Source organism: Triplophysa dalaica, chromosome 25 (assembly GCF_015846415.1).
Source record: "Triplophysa dalaica isolate WHDGS20190420 chromosome 25, ASM1584641v1, whole genome shotgun sequence".
NCBI classification, from domain to species: Eukaryota; Metazoa; Chordata; class Actinopteri; order Cypriniformes; family Nemacheilidae; genus Triplophysa; species Triplophysa dalaica.
This window is the reverse complement of record NC_079566.1, coordinates 4,029,367-4,045,413: the sequence shown is the minus strand read 5'-3', so window position 1 is coordinate 4,045,413 and position 16,047 is coordinate 4,029,367. Positions and strand designations below refer to the sequence as shown.

The window sequence follows — 16,047 nt, the reverse complement described above, 5'->3', positions numbered from 1 at the left end:
GTTAAGTGACACTAGAAAAGAATAAGTTTTAAGTATTCGGTAAACAGGTAACAGTAACACTGTCGGGCCTCCTTAAAAAAAAATTAATAGACACACTGCGGGCCGTTTAAAATTCATCCCCGGGCCGTGATTGGCCCACGGGCCTGACTTTGGACACCCCTGGCTTAAGGCTTTGTGATGGAGTGTGTCTGTGTCGCTGTTCTTAAGGTGTGTGTAGAATTTTAAAGCTCTTTTTTGTATTTTAATGATTAGAGGATACAGTCCTCTCTCTCTCTCTCTCTGTCTGTCTGTCTCTCTCTCTCTCTCTCTCTCTCTGTCTCTCTCTGTCTCTCTCTCTGTCTCTCTCTCTGTCTCTCTCTCTCAAGATCTCTCTCTCTGTCTCTCTCTCTCTCTCTCTCTGTCTGTCTCTCTCTCTCTCTCTCTCTCTCTCAAGATTCAAGATTCAAAGGAGCTTTATTGGCATGATAAAAGAAAATTTACATTGCCAAAGCACAAGATTAAATATAAACATGCAGAAATACAGATTAAGATCAAAAATAAGATAGAATAAAATTAAAAGTCTATAAGTAAAAATCTATATATATATACATCTCAATATAAACAGAAAAAGAGTTTTAATTAAAGTTCTCAATGAGGGTGACAGTGTCAGTTTGTGTGTGTTGTCCTGTCAGTGTTGTGTTGTGTTGTGCTGCTTGTTCTTTGGTCGTGGCAGGACTTGACATATCTTGCAGCCAGGTTTGAGCTTCTTGACTTTTCTCCCAGTATGTATGAGATCTTGTCCTTTTGTTGAAACTGGTCAAAGTCTTTGTGTAAGTTTGTAAACTGGGGGAAGAATGTTTCTCTGATGTGTGTGTAGTTGGGACAGGAGAGGAGAAAGTGCAGCTCTGTTTCCACTTGATTGTGTGTGCAGTGTGGACACAGTCGCTCTTCTCTCGGTGTCCATGTGTGTCTGTGTCTGCCCGTCTCTACAGTGAGCTGGTGATCACTGAGTCTGTACATGCTCAACACTTTTCTTAGTTTAGGGTCTGATACGCTTGAGGCTATTCTGACACTTTATATTCTCTCTTTAGTGACAGATAGCATTCCAGTTTACTTTGCTGAGCTGTTGCTTCTGTCCAGTGTTGGAGATATTTCTCTTTTTGTCTTTTGATCATTTGGTTTAGTCTGGCTGGGGTTTGGGGTTGACTTGGGCATGTTTGGGGTTGTAGAGTTAGTTGTGAGATCAGTTGGATGAAGGGGTTTCTCTCTGGGCTCAGCTCTTGATGACTTAAGGCTTTGTGATGGAGTGTGTCTGTGTCGCTGTTCTTAAGGTGTGTGTAGAATTTTAAAGCTCTTTTTTGTATTTTAATGATTAGAGGATACAGTCCTAATTCTGCTCTGCAGGCATTGTTTGGAGTTTTTCTCTGTACCCGTAGAATGTTTTTACACATTTCTGTTTGCAGAATCTCTATTGGGTGTTTGTCCCATCTGGTGAACTCTTGGTTGGCCAGAGGACCCCAAACCTCACTTCCATACAGCGCGATTGGTTCTATAATTGATTGTATTATTTTCAACCAGATTACGGTTGGGATGTCAATTTTGATATTCTTTTTGATGGCGTAAAAGGCTCTTCGTGCCTTGTCTCTCAGGTCGTTCACAGCCTTGTTTAAGTTTCCGGTGTTACTAATGTTTATACCAAGATATGTGTAGTTCTTGGTGTGTTCTAGGGGCACGTTGTTTAGTTTGAAACGGTGATGTTGATTTTGGCTACTGGGCTTTTTTTGGAATATCATGACTCGAGTCTTCTTAAGGTTAACCGATAGGGCCCATGTTTGGCAGAAAGTGTGCAGGGTGTCCAGATGTTGCTGTAGACCCTCTTTTGTGGGTGACAGCAGCACCAGATCGTCTGCAAACAGGAGGCATTTCACTTCGGTGTCTTGTAAGGTCGGGCCGGGTGCTGGTGACTGTTCTAGAGCTCCAGCTAGTTCATTCATGTAAATGTTAAATAGTGTAGGACTTAGACTACAGCCCTGTCTCACTCCACGACTCTGGGAGAGAAAGTCTGTGTGCTTGTTGCCAATTTTAACTGCAACTGTGTTATTGGTGTACATTGATTTGATGATGTCTCAGGTTTTTCCTCCGATGCCGCATTGAATCAACTGAAGAAAAAGTCCCTCATGCCAGATTGAGTCAAAAGCTTTTTTGAAGTCAACAAAGCATGAGTAGAGCTTTATTTTATTTTGGTTTGTTTCTTTGTCAATTAAGGTACAAAGAGTGTATATATGATCGGATGTGCGGTATTTGGGTTGGAAACCAATTTGGCATTTTCTCAGGATGTTTTGGTTGTTTAGATATTGGAAAAGTCTGCTGTTAAGAATGTTACAGAGGAGTTTACCTAGATTACTGTTAACACATATTCCGCGGTAATTATTAGGGTCAAATTTGTCTCCACTTTTATGGATTGGAGTTATGAGACCTTGGTTCCAGATTGTGGGAAATATACCTGTACTAAAGATGATATTAAACAGTTTGAGGATGGCGAGTGTAAGTTTTTGGTCTGCGTGTTTAATCATCTCGTTTAGGATACCGTCGATACCACTTGCTTTTTGGGATTTAAGTTTTGGTATATTTTGTTCTAGCTCAGCGAGTGTAATTGGATAGTCTAAAGGGTTTTGCTAATCTTTAATTGTTGACTCCAGAGTGCATAGTTTGTTGTGTAGGTTAGTTTGTTCATGGTTCTTGGTTATTTTACTAAGGAGGTTTGAGAAGTGCTTTATCCATACGTCTCCGTTCTGAATGGGAAGATCTTCATGGTGGGGTTTGTTAAGTGTGTTCCAATGTTCCCAGAAGCGATTTGTTTCTAGAGATTGTTCAATTGCTTTTAACTGGTTTTGTGTATCTTGTTTCTTTTTCTTCCTTAGTGTTTCCTTATATTGTTTAACTTTTTCATGGTAGAGTTGGCGTGTGTTTACATTGTCAGCATCTCTGTGTTTCTGATTTGATAGAATTCTAGATCTAAATATGAAACTCAGAGTAGATGGTTTTGACTACACCGTGTTTATTACCACGGATATTGTGAAATGTTTTGGGTGCGGAAAATCTGGACATTTGATTAGCAGGTGCCCTGAGCCCAAGACTCATAACAATAGAGAAAAAAGAAAGGAAAATGAAACTGCAGTAGAAACTGAAAATGAAGAACTTGTTGGTGTTGTGAATGTAACAAATAATGACCCAACCCCTAGCACATGTGATCAGGGAACACCAACTGTAAATGAAAAGATGAAGTCAAACGATTTAAATTTGACAAAAACCGACAATGCACAAAGTGAGATCAGTGAAATTGTCATTGAAATTGTGAATAAAGTTGGTGGTGATGAAAGTGAGGAACCAATTGATACACAGGCTAGTATGAGCCAGTGTTCTGATGTGGAGTCAGTGGTTGAAAGTATGAGTAATATTGAGAATTCCCTTATGGATACGGACCAGGTTGTGTTCAAAGCACCTTTAAAGAGGAAAAAGGACAGGAAGAGTATAGTGGTAAAACAGGCAAAAACAGTGGAAAAAGAACCAGAGGAAAGCAATGTGGTGCTTGAGGATGGTAATGAAAGTGACTACTCTGACTCTGGTGCGTCAATTTGTTCTCAAACAAGTGGCACAGGTGGCAACTATGGGGCAGATGAAATCCAAAATTTCCTAAAAGTGACAAAAAATGTAAGAGGTGTAAAAATTAATAAATACTTTCCAGATCTCAAGCGATTTGTGGAAAGCATAAAGGTTTCGATGTGCGAGGGCCGATTTGACGAACAAGAAGTTTTTAGATGAGAAAAATGGTGACAAAAATTCAAAAACAGTCAAACAATGATGATGATGACATGGCTTAATTTGATTTTTTTTGAGCGTCTTTTTCTTTTTGCTGCGGTCTCTTCCTCCTTTCAAAAAATGACTGATATTCGCATTGCCACATTAAATGTGAATGGAGCTAGGGACTACAGAAAAAGAGCAGAGATAAATGAAGTAATGAAACAAAATAAAATTGATGTTTTTTTTGTTCAAGAGACACACAGCGATGAAAATAATGCGATTGAATGGGCCAAAGAGCATACTGGCCTCTCTTTTTTAAGCCATAACGCTACTTTAAGTGGAGGAGTTGCAATTTTGTTCAATAAGAATTTTAGCCCATCATCGTTTGAAGTAGAAGAAATTGTAAAAGGGAGGTTTTTAAAGGTCAAAGCTGATTTTGAAGACCATGTTTTTGTTTTTCTTTGTGTTTATGCACCAACCTTGCAAATAGATAGAATGTTGTTTTTAGATTGTTTAAATACAGAAATAGGAAAATGCAATGGTGATGACCTATTGATTTTGGGGGGAGATTTTAATTGTGTTGAAAAAAATATAGATAGAAATCACATAGAACCACATATGATTTCAAGGAAGAAACTAATACAAATGATAGAATCCAATGAGCTATGTGATGTTTGGAGAAACTTTAATGAAAATGTAAAACAGTACACTTGGTTACATCTTCGTGATAATTGGTTGTCACTTGCAAGGTTGGACAGGTTCTATTGTTTTAGACACCATTTTAGTTTTTTTAAAAATAGCTCCATTTTACCAGTGGGGTTTTCCGATCATAGCTTAGTGATTTGTGTTTTAACTGTAAGCTCTGTGAAGTCACAGAGCGCATATTGGCATTTTAACACAACCTTGTTAAACGATTTACACTTTAAAGAAATTTTTGAATTTTTTTGGAAACAATTTAAAGAAGAAAAAGAGAAATATGTTTCTATACAAAAATGGTGGGATATTGGAAAAGTCCAAATAAAACAATTATGCCAACAATACACTCGAAATGTCACAAATTTTTTTACTGAAACCATTGCAATGTTAGAAAAGGATATCTTAAAGGCTCAAGAGTTAATACAGACAACCGGAAATCAAGACCAAATTGAAGTCCTTTATTCAAAACGAACTGCCTTATCAGATTCATATAGGAAAAAAGCACAAGGAGCATTGATTAGATCACGATTTCAAGGCGTAGAACACATGGATGTTCCTTCAAAGTATTTCTTTGGCCTGGAAAAAAAGAATGGCCAGAAACGTCATATTCAAAATTTGCGCTCAGATACTGGAATCATGTTATCAGATCCTTTTGAAATCCGTAAAAGAGCAAATGAGTTTTATAAGTGTCTGTATAGTTCTGAGTACAAAGAAAATCAGACGATAAAACCAGATTTTTTTGAAGGATTACCAAAAATCTCCCAATGTGGAATTGTGTAAAGGCATCACCACAATAGAACTATATGAAGCTCTTCAGAGTATGGAGAATGGAAAAGTTCCAGGGATAGACGGTATCCCCTTTGAGTTCTATAAGGCTTTCTGGGGTATTATTGGAGAGGATCTGCGAGCAGTTCTCAGTGATAGTCTAGCCGGAGGGCTACTACCGCTCAGCAGCCGCAGAGCAGTTCTTACCCTCTTACCCAAGAAAGGAGATTTGGGTAATATCAAAAACTGGAGACCTGTCTCGCTTTTGTGCTCAGACTATAAAATTTTGTCAAAAGCATTAGCAATTCGTTTAGGGAAAGTCTTGGAGGAAGTCGTCCACTCTGATCAATGCTATTGTGTGCCTGGAAGATCAATATCGGATAATATTTTTTTAGTCAGAGATTTAATGGAGTACTCGAAGCTGACTGAGTTAAATTTTGGCTTGATTTCCCTCGATCAAGAGAAGGCTTTTGACCGTGTCGAGCATGATTATCTGTGGGAAACATTAGATGCCTTTGGGTTTAGATTCGATTTTATAAAATATATTAAAGTTTTATACAGTGACATTGAGAGTCTATTAAAGGTTAATGGTGGTTTATGCGCTCCCTTCAAGGTTGAACGTGGGGTGCGACAAGGATGCTCGTTGTCTGGAATGTTGTACACTCTGTCAATAGAACCACTTTTACATAGACTAAGAAAAGTTTTGAAAGGTGTCTCTTTAAAAGACTGTGATGATGCTTTTAAATTGTCTGCGTACGCCGATGATGTGGTTGTTTTTATTAACAGGCAAACTGATGTGGACATTTTACGGAAAACTTTAAAGGATTTTAAACAGATCTCAGCTGCAAAGGTTAACTGGTCTAAAAGCGAAGCTTTTATGTTGGGAGAATGGACAGATGGAACCCCAAACCTTCCAGATGGATTAACATGGTCAAAAGGTGGATTCAAGTACCTGGGAGTATACTTGGGAAACAATGTTTTTCAATCGAAAAACTGGGAAGAGACTTACGAGAAGCTGAAGGGTCGACTGGATAAGTGGAAATGGATTAAACCATCACTATCTTATAGAGGACGTATCCTTGTTATTAACAATCTTGTTGCGTCTTCACTCTGGCATCGTCTAAATTGCATAGATCCACCATTATATCTGCTGGCAAAAATTCAATCAATGCTTGTAGACTTTTTTTGGGACAAAATGCATTGGATAATCCATAGTGTTTTATATTTACCAAAGGAAGAAGGTGGCCAAGGACTCATAAACTTGCAAAGTAGGGCTGCTACATTTCGAATGCAGTTCATACAACGGTTCTTGACTGGACCTGAAGCTGTAAATTGGAGACCAGTGGCTTCTGCTATATTAAAGACTACTGGTGGACTACAGTTGGACAAAACGTTATTTTTAATGAATCCAACAAATGTTAATGTTAAAAAACTACCTATGTTCTACCAAAATCTTTTTAAAGTTTGGAATACTTTCAAGGTGGAACGAGACAGCAGAACAATGTCCTTATACTGGCTTCTTCAAGAGCCCTTGGTTAATGGTGCTAGATTAAATCTAGTTTACGGTGGTGTTTCCATGTCTGAATATTTTATCAAAGCTAAAGTCATAACACTTGGACATCTAGTAAATGTAACAGGCCCAAATTTTACAGAAGTGGAGAAATTGTCAGCATTGTTGGGTTTTAATTCAGCACGAGTTATTGGTAAAGTTATACAAGGTTTGAAGTCCATTCTTACAACGGAAGAGAATGAAATGTTAATTAAGTATAGTGCTAAGGAAATTCTTCCCTTAGAGAAAGATGAATTCCCAAAGATCTTGTTATCACCAAAGTTGGATGAATATACTGGCTTTTTTCTAGACTCCGGAAAATTACTAGATTTAGAATTGAAAGAAGTGAATGGGAAGAAAATATATAAAACCTGTGTCAAAAATTTTAACAAGAAAACTTTACATGGGAAAGTAGATACACCTTGGTGTTCTTTTTTAAGTCTGGAAGAAAATGTAAAACCACAGTGGAGATCCTTTTATAAACCACCATTAACTAAAAAGAATGGAGATTTACAGTGGAGGATTTTACATGGCATCATTGCAGTTAATGCTTTTATTTCGGTGTTGAACCCAGATGTTGGTCAAGAATGTCCTTTTTGTTTTCAGAGGGAGTCCATTTTCCACACTTTTGCACTTTGTGATAGGCTTAAAGATCTATTTTCTGTTTTAAAACTTTTTTTTAACTGTTTTAATGTGGAATTCTCAACGCAGCTTTTTATTCTTGGTTTTAAGTATACAAGGACACGACAGAGGGAATGTCAATTGTTAAATTTTATATTAGGAAAGGCAAAAATGTCAATCTACATGAGTAGAAAAGACAAAATAGAAAAAAACTTTTATTTCAATGTGGTCTCAGTTTTCGCTGCCCTAGTTAAATCACGATTGCGAATTGATTTTTTATATTATAAATCAATCGATTGTTTATTAGTTTTTGAAGACATATGGTGTCAAAGAGAGGCTGTGTTCTGTTTTTGAAAACAAACTTTATTTTTCCAATTTCTGTTGATTGTTTTTTGATGTTAAAGCCAAGTGATGTGTAAGGGTTGAGAAACTGTAATTAAAAGTTTTTGTTAAAAAATCAAAAAAAATCTCTCTGTCTCTCTCTCTCTCTCTCTCTCTCTCTGTCTCTCTCTCTCTTTCAAATTCAAATTCAAATGAGCTTTATTGGCATGACTGTGAACAAACACAAATATTGCCAAAGCATTGAGTAATAATAAGACATACAGTATGAACATTTAAAAAAAAGAAAGCAAAAAAATAAATAATAATAATAATGATACATTGCAACAATAAAAATAAATAAATACATGTACAAGGACCCAAACTAACAGTTTTTATCTCTCATGTTGTGACAACAGAACAAGTATTGTGCGGACAGATCAATACATTCTACCATTTCTCCCAAAAGATATGATAGTTTTTCTATATCATTCTCTCTATGGAATTCAGGATAAACATTTCCTATTAAAGTAAAGTACTTCTGTCTGATGGATTGATATTTACTACATTGAGTGAGAAAGTGAAGTTCATCCTCCACAACAGCATCAGTGCAGTTTGAACACAATCTATGATCTCTGGATGTCCAGTTCTGTCTGTGTCGACCGGTCTCTATACACAGACTGTGATCACTGAGGCGATATTTGGACACAAGCTTTCTCTGCCTGTAATCTTTCAGTTTTATTAGGTATGGTGCCAATTTGTAATCGGTTCTTATTTTCCGGAAGCAAGTTAATTTGTTTACGTCATTGATCTTATTTTGCCAGTGAAGAAGATATTCTTCTTGAGTCGTGTTTAAAATGTGTCTGAGTTTAGACTGTCTGAACTGATCTGATGAGTTCAGCTGATGTTTGTTCAGGAGGTGTAGGAAAGGATCGCTCTCTGGATGTGATGTATTATGTCTGAAAGCACTGTGATGGTAGTTGTCTGATGAACTCTCAGATAAGTGAAACCAGAACTTAGATGCCCTCTTCTGGATTTCAGACAGGAGAGGAAACTTTCCAAGTTCTGCTCTACATCCCAGATTTGAGGTATTTCTGTGAGTTCGCAGGATGTTTTTGCAAAACTCAAGTTGAAAAATTTCCACTGGACATTTGTCCCAGAATTCATAGTTCAGTTGGAATTTGGGGCCCCAGATTTCACTACCATATAGAAGAATGGGTTTGATGACCCCATCAAAGATTTTCAGCCACAGTCTAATAGGGAGGTTCAACTGAAAAAGTGTTTTTCTTATACCATAATAAACTCGACGGGCTTTCTCAGCAAGTTCTTTAATTGCCATGTTAAATTGTCCTGAAGCAGAGATGGTCAGACCCAAATAGTTATAGTTTGTCACATGACTAAGAATTGATCCCCCAAGTGTAAAAATGTATTTTTTCTCTGTAAAACGACTTTTCTTTTGAAATATGATTATTTTGGACTTGTCCATGTTTATTGGGAAGGCCCATTCACTGCAGTGATGTTCTAGAACTGACAAACGTTCACGCAGACCTTCTTCATTTGGTGACAAAAGCAGAAGGTCGTCCGCATACAAAAGACATTTCATTTCTCTGTCCTCAAGAGTTAAACCAGGACTAGAGGATTCTTCAAGCTTTGTGGCCAATTCGTTGATATAAATATTGAATAAAGTCGGGCTTAGAGAACATCCTTGGCGAACTCCTTTAGTCTGTCTAAAATAGTCAGTTCTTTCGTTGTTGATTTTGATAAAACACTTGTTGTCCTTATACATGTTCTTAATTACATCATAAACTTTTCCCCCTATTCCACTCTGGATGAGTTTAAGAAAGAGCCCGTTGTGCCAAACCGAATCAAAGGCCTTTTTAAAATCTATAAAGCAACCAAATATTTTTCCTTGTTTTGTTTGATGGACATGTTTCTTTATAAGTGTGTGTAATGTGTATATATGATCAGTGGTCCTTTGTTTGGGCAAAAATCCAATTTGACAGTTATTTAGACTTTTGTTGTCATGGAGAAACTGCACTAATCGCTCATTAATAATGGAGCAGAATAGTTTGCCGAGGTTACTGCTTACAGTGATACCTCTGTAGTTATCAGGGTCACATTTGTCCCCTTTTTTGAAGATTGGAGTTATTTGACTTTCTTTCCATTCCTCAGGAAAGTGTCCTGATCGCAACATCAAATTAAATAATTGGAGAATGGCATCTCTTAATTTAGGGCTGCTATATTTTAACATCTCGTTTTTTATTCCGTCTGGGCCACAAGATTTTTTATTTTTTAGAGACTTTATTTTTTCTGTCAGTTCATTTAATGAAATAGGACTGTCTAATTGGTTCATTTGGTCTTTGATAGTGTGTTCTAGTTCATGTAGTTGGGAGGTCAGGTGTTTTTGGGTGGGGTTTGGATCATCTTGTGTATAAAGGTTACCAAAATGTTCGGTCCAAATATGTGGATCATCGATGGGAATTTGTTTTTCTTTTTTAGACTTATTTAAATTGTTCCAAAAGTCCCAAAATGAATTTTGGTTTACTGCCTCTTCAATCATGTTAAACTTAGTTGTCATATGTTCAACTTTTTTCCTCTTCAACAGTGACTTGTATGTTTTAAGGGTTTGTTGATAAAGAGCACGTGTCTGATGGTCTGAAGGATCTCTGTGTTTTTTATTTGATAACATTCGTAGTTCTCTTCTAGACATTTGACATTCTTTATCAAACCAGTCATCTTTGTCCATCTCTTTCTTACCATGGTTCAATTTCATTATGTTCAAAGATTTGTTGGCCACTTTCCAAAAAATATGACGTAATTGTTTTGTTGCCAGATTGATACTTTTCTCATCTTCTTTAAACACGGAGAGAAGAAATGTTTCTATCATGTTTTCAGATTGAGTGTTACTGAGCTCTGCTTCATATTGTTCACGACTGGATTTCCTCCAGTAAAATCTTCTCGGCAGAGGAAACAGTTTGTGTTTGTGATGTGAAGCTGGTAAAGGATGAAGGGATTTGTTTAAACTAATGACTATGTGACAGTGGTCTGATAAAGGTAACTGTGGCATGACTGTGAAATAATTGATCTTGTTTTGCTGTAAATCTGTGATGACATAGTCAACGGTGCTGCTGCCCAGACGTGAGCTGTATGTAAACTGACCCATAGAATCACCTTTTGTTCGCCCATTAACTATATATAGACCCAGACTTTTGCACATCTGTATGACTTGTTTGCCATTTTTGTTTATAGTGTCATCATAGTTCTGTCGTGGTTTAGTTTTAACTTTGTTTGGCTGTACATTTGAAATCTTAATATATTTATCTCCAGTAGAACTAATGAAGTCCAGTTCTTTCCCAGTTCTTGCATTGAAGTCCCCCATTAACAGAACTGATCCTAAAGACTGGAACTGAATGATCTCTGACTGTAATGTTGAGAAAATGTCTTCATCATAATAAGGAGACTCTTGTGGAGGGATGTATGCGGCACACATGTATGTGTCCTCATCTGAACACATGAGTTCTCTTTTCATTTTTAGCCAGATATGTGTTTTCCCTTGTTTAACAGGCTGAATGTAATGCAGTAGTTGTTCTTTAAACCACACAATTATTCCTCCAGAATCCCGTCCAACTTTCACATGAGGACGCTTAACTGATGGTATAAATATTTCTTTGTAGTTTAAAGGAGCGGAGATCTGACATTCTAACCGACTCCAGGTCTCAAGTAATATTATGATATCAGAACTATGTACAATATTTACAAGATCAGGGTTTCTGTGTTTCTCACCAAAAGCAGAAGAATACATTCCCTGAATGTTATAGCATGTTATTTTTAGGGATGACATGTTATTGTTTTCCTTAACCAGAAATAATGTATGATTTCTCGATCACGTTGTGCAGATAAAAGGTAATATTGAAGAGTAAATATTAAGTAATGTAAATGTAGAAAGAAATTAACATGTGTATAATATAAATCATGAAAAATAAATATTTAAATGAATGTAGCTAACTATCATCACAGATTTAGTGTAAGAAGTTGTCACATATGAGTTTCAGCATGTGTTTGATCTGATGGAGGTCTCTGTTGTCTGCTGTGGTGTAACTGACCGTCTGTCTGACTCTCTCCTCATGGACACGATGTGTTGTGTGAGGACTTCTTAAAGTTGCCTCCTTTAGTGTTTGTGCGAACAGTCTCATGCCGTCTCTATGGATGTGGATGTGATCGTACAGATGGTCATGACTGATGCGCTGATGGTTTGCGATGGAGACGTTCTTCAGTTGGGCACAGACTCTGGCTAACTCTCCGTTAATTTGGTAAATGATGTTTTGTGGAATGTCTCGACGGGGCAGAAGGGTTGAGAAGATGACTTTAGCGCTGGGGTAGATCCTGCAGGCTGTTCTCAGTACATCTGACAGAGCTTTGGTGACGTCTGTTCTTCTTCCGGTGAGGTCGTTGGTTCCAGTGTGGAGTATGATGTGTGTTGGTGCGCCCAGCACATCTTCTCTCAGTAGATTCAGTGCAGACTGGGAGGTGGGACACCAAAACTTCTTCACGTTTCTTCCTGGAAACAGTCGTCTCTGATGGAGGTGATGACCGTTGGAGTCACACAGGATGACGATGTTCTCTTTTCTCCTCTCTTCTCTGTTGGTGCTGTTGGGTGAAGTTGTTGTGAGTGGATTGCTCTGTCTGACGCTGCTCTTCTTCCTCCTGTTGTCTTGTGAATTAATTGTTTGTGTGATTGTAGTAGAAGAGATGCTCTTTCTTTGTGTGCCGATGTTCTGTCCATGCTGTGTTGTGTTTGTGCTGTTCCTCTCAGTAGATGTGCTCTGTGTTGATGGGACGATGTCTTGCAGACGTTGTGTCTCCTCAGCAGTAGAGATGCTCTGTGACAGTGTGTTGACTTCAGGCTGATGTTGTGCTGTGTTCTCAGTGGATGAGGTGTTGTGTTTGTTGTGTTGTATGAGTGTGTTTAATTGTGTCCTCATCTCGTCCGTCTGTCTCTCTATGATGATGTAGTGTTGTTCTCTTGTGACCAGCTCCTGTCTCACTCTCCTCAGCTCCTGTCGCATCTCCTCGTTGTCCTCCTCCAGCTGTCTGACAGTGTTGTGTAGTTGTTTCATGTGTTGTGTGTTGGGATGGTTGATCAGACTCTGGAGTTGGTGAAGACTGTTGCTGGTTTCCTCTTTAAACAGACAGTAGTCCTGCTCCAGTTCTGACAGGTTGTCTCTCAGGATCTTTATTTTAGGTGAGGTTGGAGTGCTGATGTCTCTGTATGTTGGAGCAGAATATGATCTTTGATCAGTGTTGTTGTCCGCTGTGGTGCACGTCTCATCTGCTGTGATGTTCTTCACTTCAGGATCTTTCTTTATTTTTTGAACCTCCATTTTCAAGTTTTTGAAGTTCCTTTGAAATTCCTCTAGACTGGACTCTGGTCCCTGAACCATGACTGTCCCATTGTGATACAGATTTACAATAATCTTGAAGTCATTTTCTCCCTCCAGTGTGAGCTGTCTACCTTTACTGATTCCTCCTCTTCTGCAGCACGTCATGTTAGATGAGAGGACTGTGTGCCAGACTGAAGGGTGTTCAGTGAAGAACAGCAGGTTACAGCGAACTCTGTTCTCTTCTGCTCCAGTATAGTCTGACAACAGCATCTCTGGGTTTTCTTTTAGGATTATTTCTTTTATCTTCCTCTTTTCTTTCGTTGATTTAACATCCACTGAATATAATATATCCAGCTCCTCTTCATTTTTAAAAGATGCCTCTGCTTCAACAGTTTTAACTGTCATGACTAGAGTGTACTGACTCTATATAAACTTTAGATGTTTCCAAAAATATAATTTGAGGTCTTACCCTAATAATCTTCTGCCTCTTTTGATCTTGAGTTAGTATCCAATCACGTACACTATTTGAGTCGAAAAAACATACATTATCTGGCAAAAAAATATGAAAAATCAGGAGCTGATGACTTTGCTGCCAACTGCCATCTCTCTCTCTCTCTCTTTCTCTCTCTCTCTCTCTGTCTCTCTCTCTCTCTGTCTCTCTCTCTTTCTCTCTCTCTCTGTCTCTCTGTCTCTCTCTCTCTCTCTCTCTCTCTCTCTCTCTCTCTCTCTGTCTCTCTCTCTCTCTCTGTCTCTCTCTCTGTCTCTCTCTCTCTCTCTCTGTCTCTCTCTCTGTCTCTCTCTCTCTCTCTCTGTCTCTCTCTCTGTCTCTCTCTCTCTCTCTCTGTCTCTCTCTCTCTCTCTCTGTCTCTCTCTCTCTCTCTCTCTCTCTCTCTCTCTCTCTCTCTCTCTCTCTCTCTCTCTGTCTCTCTCTCTCTCTGTCTCTCTTTCTCTCTCTCTCTGTCTCTCTCTCTGTCTCTCTATCTCTGTCTCTCTCTCTGTCTCTCTCTCTCTCTGTCTCTCTCTCTCTCTCTCTCTCTCTCTCTCTCTCTCTCTCTCTCTCTCTCTCTCTCTCTCTCTCTCTCTCTCTCTCTCTCTCTCTCTCTGTCTCTCTCTCTGTCTCTCTCTCTCTCTCTCTGTCTCTCTCTCTCTCTCTCTCTCTGTCTCTCTCTCTCTCTCTCTCTCTCTCTCTCTCTCTCTCTCTGTCTCTCTCTCTCTCTGTCTCTCTTTCTCTCTCTCTCTGTCTCTCTCTCTGTCTCTCTATCTCTGTCTCTCTCTACCTCTCTCTCTCTCTGTCTCTCTGTCTCTCTCTCTCTCTCTCTCTCTCTCTCTCTCTGTCTCTCTGTCTCTCTCTCTCTCTCTCTCTCTCTCTCTCTCTGTCTCTCTCTCTCTCTGTCTCTCTCTCTCTCTCTCTCTCTCTCTCTCTCTCTCTCTCTCTCTCTCTCTCTCTCTCTCTCTCTGTCTCTCTCTCTGTCTCTCTCTCTCTCTCTCTGTCTCTGTCTCTCTCTCTCTCTCTCTCTCTCTCTCTCTGTCTCTCTCTCTCTCTCTCTCTCTCTCTCTCTCTCTGTCTCTCTCTCTCTCTCTCTCTCTCTGTCTCTCTCTCTCTCTCTCTCTTTCTCTCTCTCTCTGTCTCTCTCTCTTTCTCTCTCTCTCTGTCTCTCTCTCTGTCTCTCTCTCTCTCTCTCTCTGTCTCTCTCTCTGTCTCTCTCTCTCTCTCTCTCTCTCTCTCATTAGTGTATTAATAGTGATGGTGGATGTCACATAACATCACATGTTGCTGAATAATTGTGTTGGCCGTGTTAGTGTTTACATTTCTTGTGTTGATGTGCTGCAGGTGGTTTGATCTGTCGGGGGATTCTCTCCACTCTTTCGGATCATAATGTTCACTCGTTCATCTCTCTCTCTCTCTCTTTCTCTCTCTCTCTGTCTCTCTCTCTGTCTCTCTCTCTCTCTCTCTTTCTCTCTCTCTCTGTCTCTCTCTCTCTCTCTCTTTCTCTCTCTCTCTGTCTCTCTCTCTCTCTCTGTCTCTCTCTCTGTCTCTCTCTACCTCTCTCTCTCTCTGTCTCTCTCTCTGTCTCTCTCTCTGTCTCTCTCTACCTCTCTCTCTCTCTGTCTCTCTCTCTCTCTCTCTCTCTCTCTCTCTCTCTCTCTCTGTCTCTCTGTCTCTCTCTCTCTCTCTCTCTCTCTCTGTCTCTCTCTCTCTCTGTCTCTCTCTCTCTCTCTCTCTCTCTCTCTCTCTCTCTCTCTCTCTCTCTCTCTCTCTCTCTCTCTCTCTCTCTCTCTGTCTCTCTCTCTGTCTCTCTCTCTCTCTCTCTGTCTCTGTCTCTCTCTCTCTCTCTCTCTCTCTCTCTCTCTCTCTCTCTCTCTGTCTCTCTCTCTCTCTCTCTCTCTCTCTCTCTCTCTCTCTCTCTCTGTCTCTCTCTCTCTCTCTCTCTCTCTGTCTCTCTCTCTCTCTCTCTCTTTCTCTCTCTCTCTGTCTCTCTCTCTCTCTCTTTCTCTCTCTCTCTGTCTCTCTCTCTGTCTCTCTCTCTCTCTCTCTCTGTCTCTCTCTCTGTCTCTCTCTCTCTCTCTCTCTCTCTCTCATTAGTGTATTAATAGTGATGGTGGATGTCACATAACATCACATGTTGCTGAATAATTGTGTTGGCCGTGTTAGTGTTTACATTTCTTGTGTTGATGTGCTGCAGGTGGTTTGATCTGTCGGGGGATTCTCTCCACTCTTTCGGATCATAATGTTCACTCGTTCATCTCTCTCTCTCTCTCTTTCTCTCTCTCTCTGTCTCTCTCTCTCTTTCTCTCTCTCTCTGTCTCTCTCTCTGTCTCTCTCTCTCTCTCTCTTTCTCTCTCTCTCTGTCTCTCTCTCTCTCTCTCTTTCTCTCTCTCTCTGTCTCTCTCTCTCTCTCTGTCTCTCTCTCTGTCTCTCTGTCTCTCTCTCTCTCT

General features: G+C 39.3%; 1 protein-coding gene across 1 annotated transcript in view; it reads left to right on the top strand.

Moving 5' to 3' along the window:
• Positions 1-16,047, top strand: part of ppt2b (palmitoyl-protein thioesterase 2b) — a 33,298-nt gene that overhangs the window by 14,280 nt on the left and 2,971 nt on the right. The gene's annotated exons all lie outside the window — the stretch shown is intronic.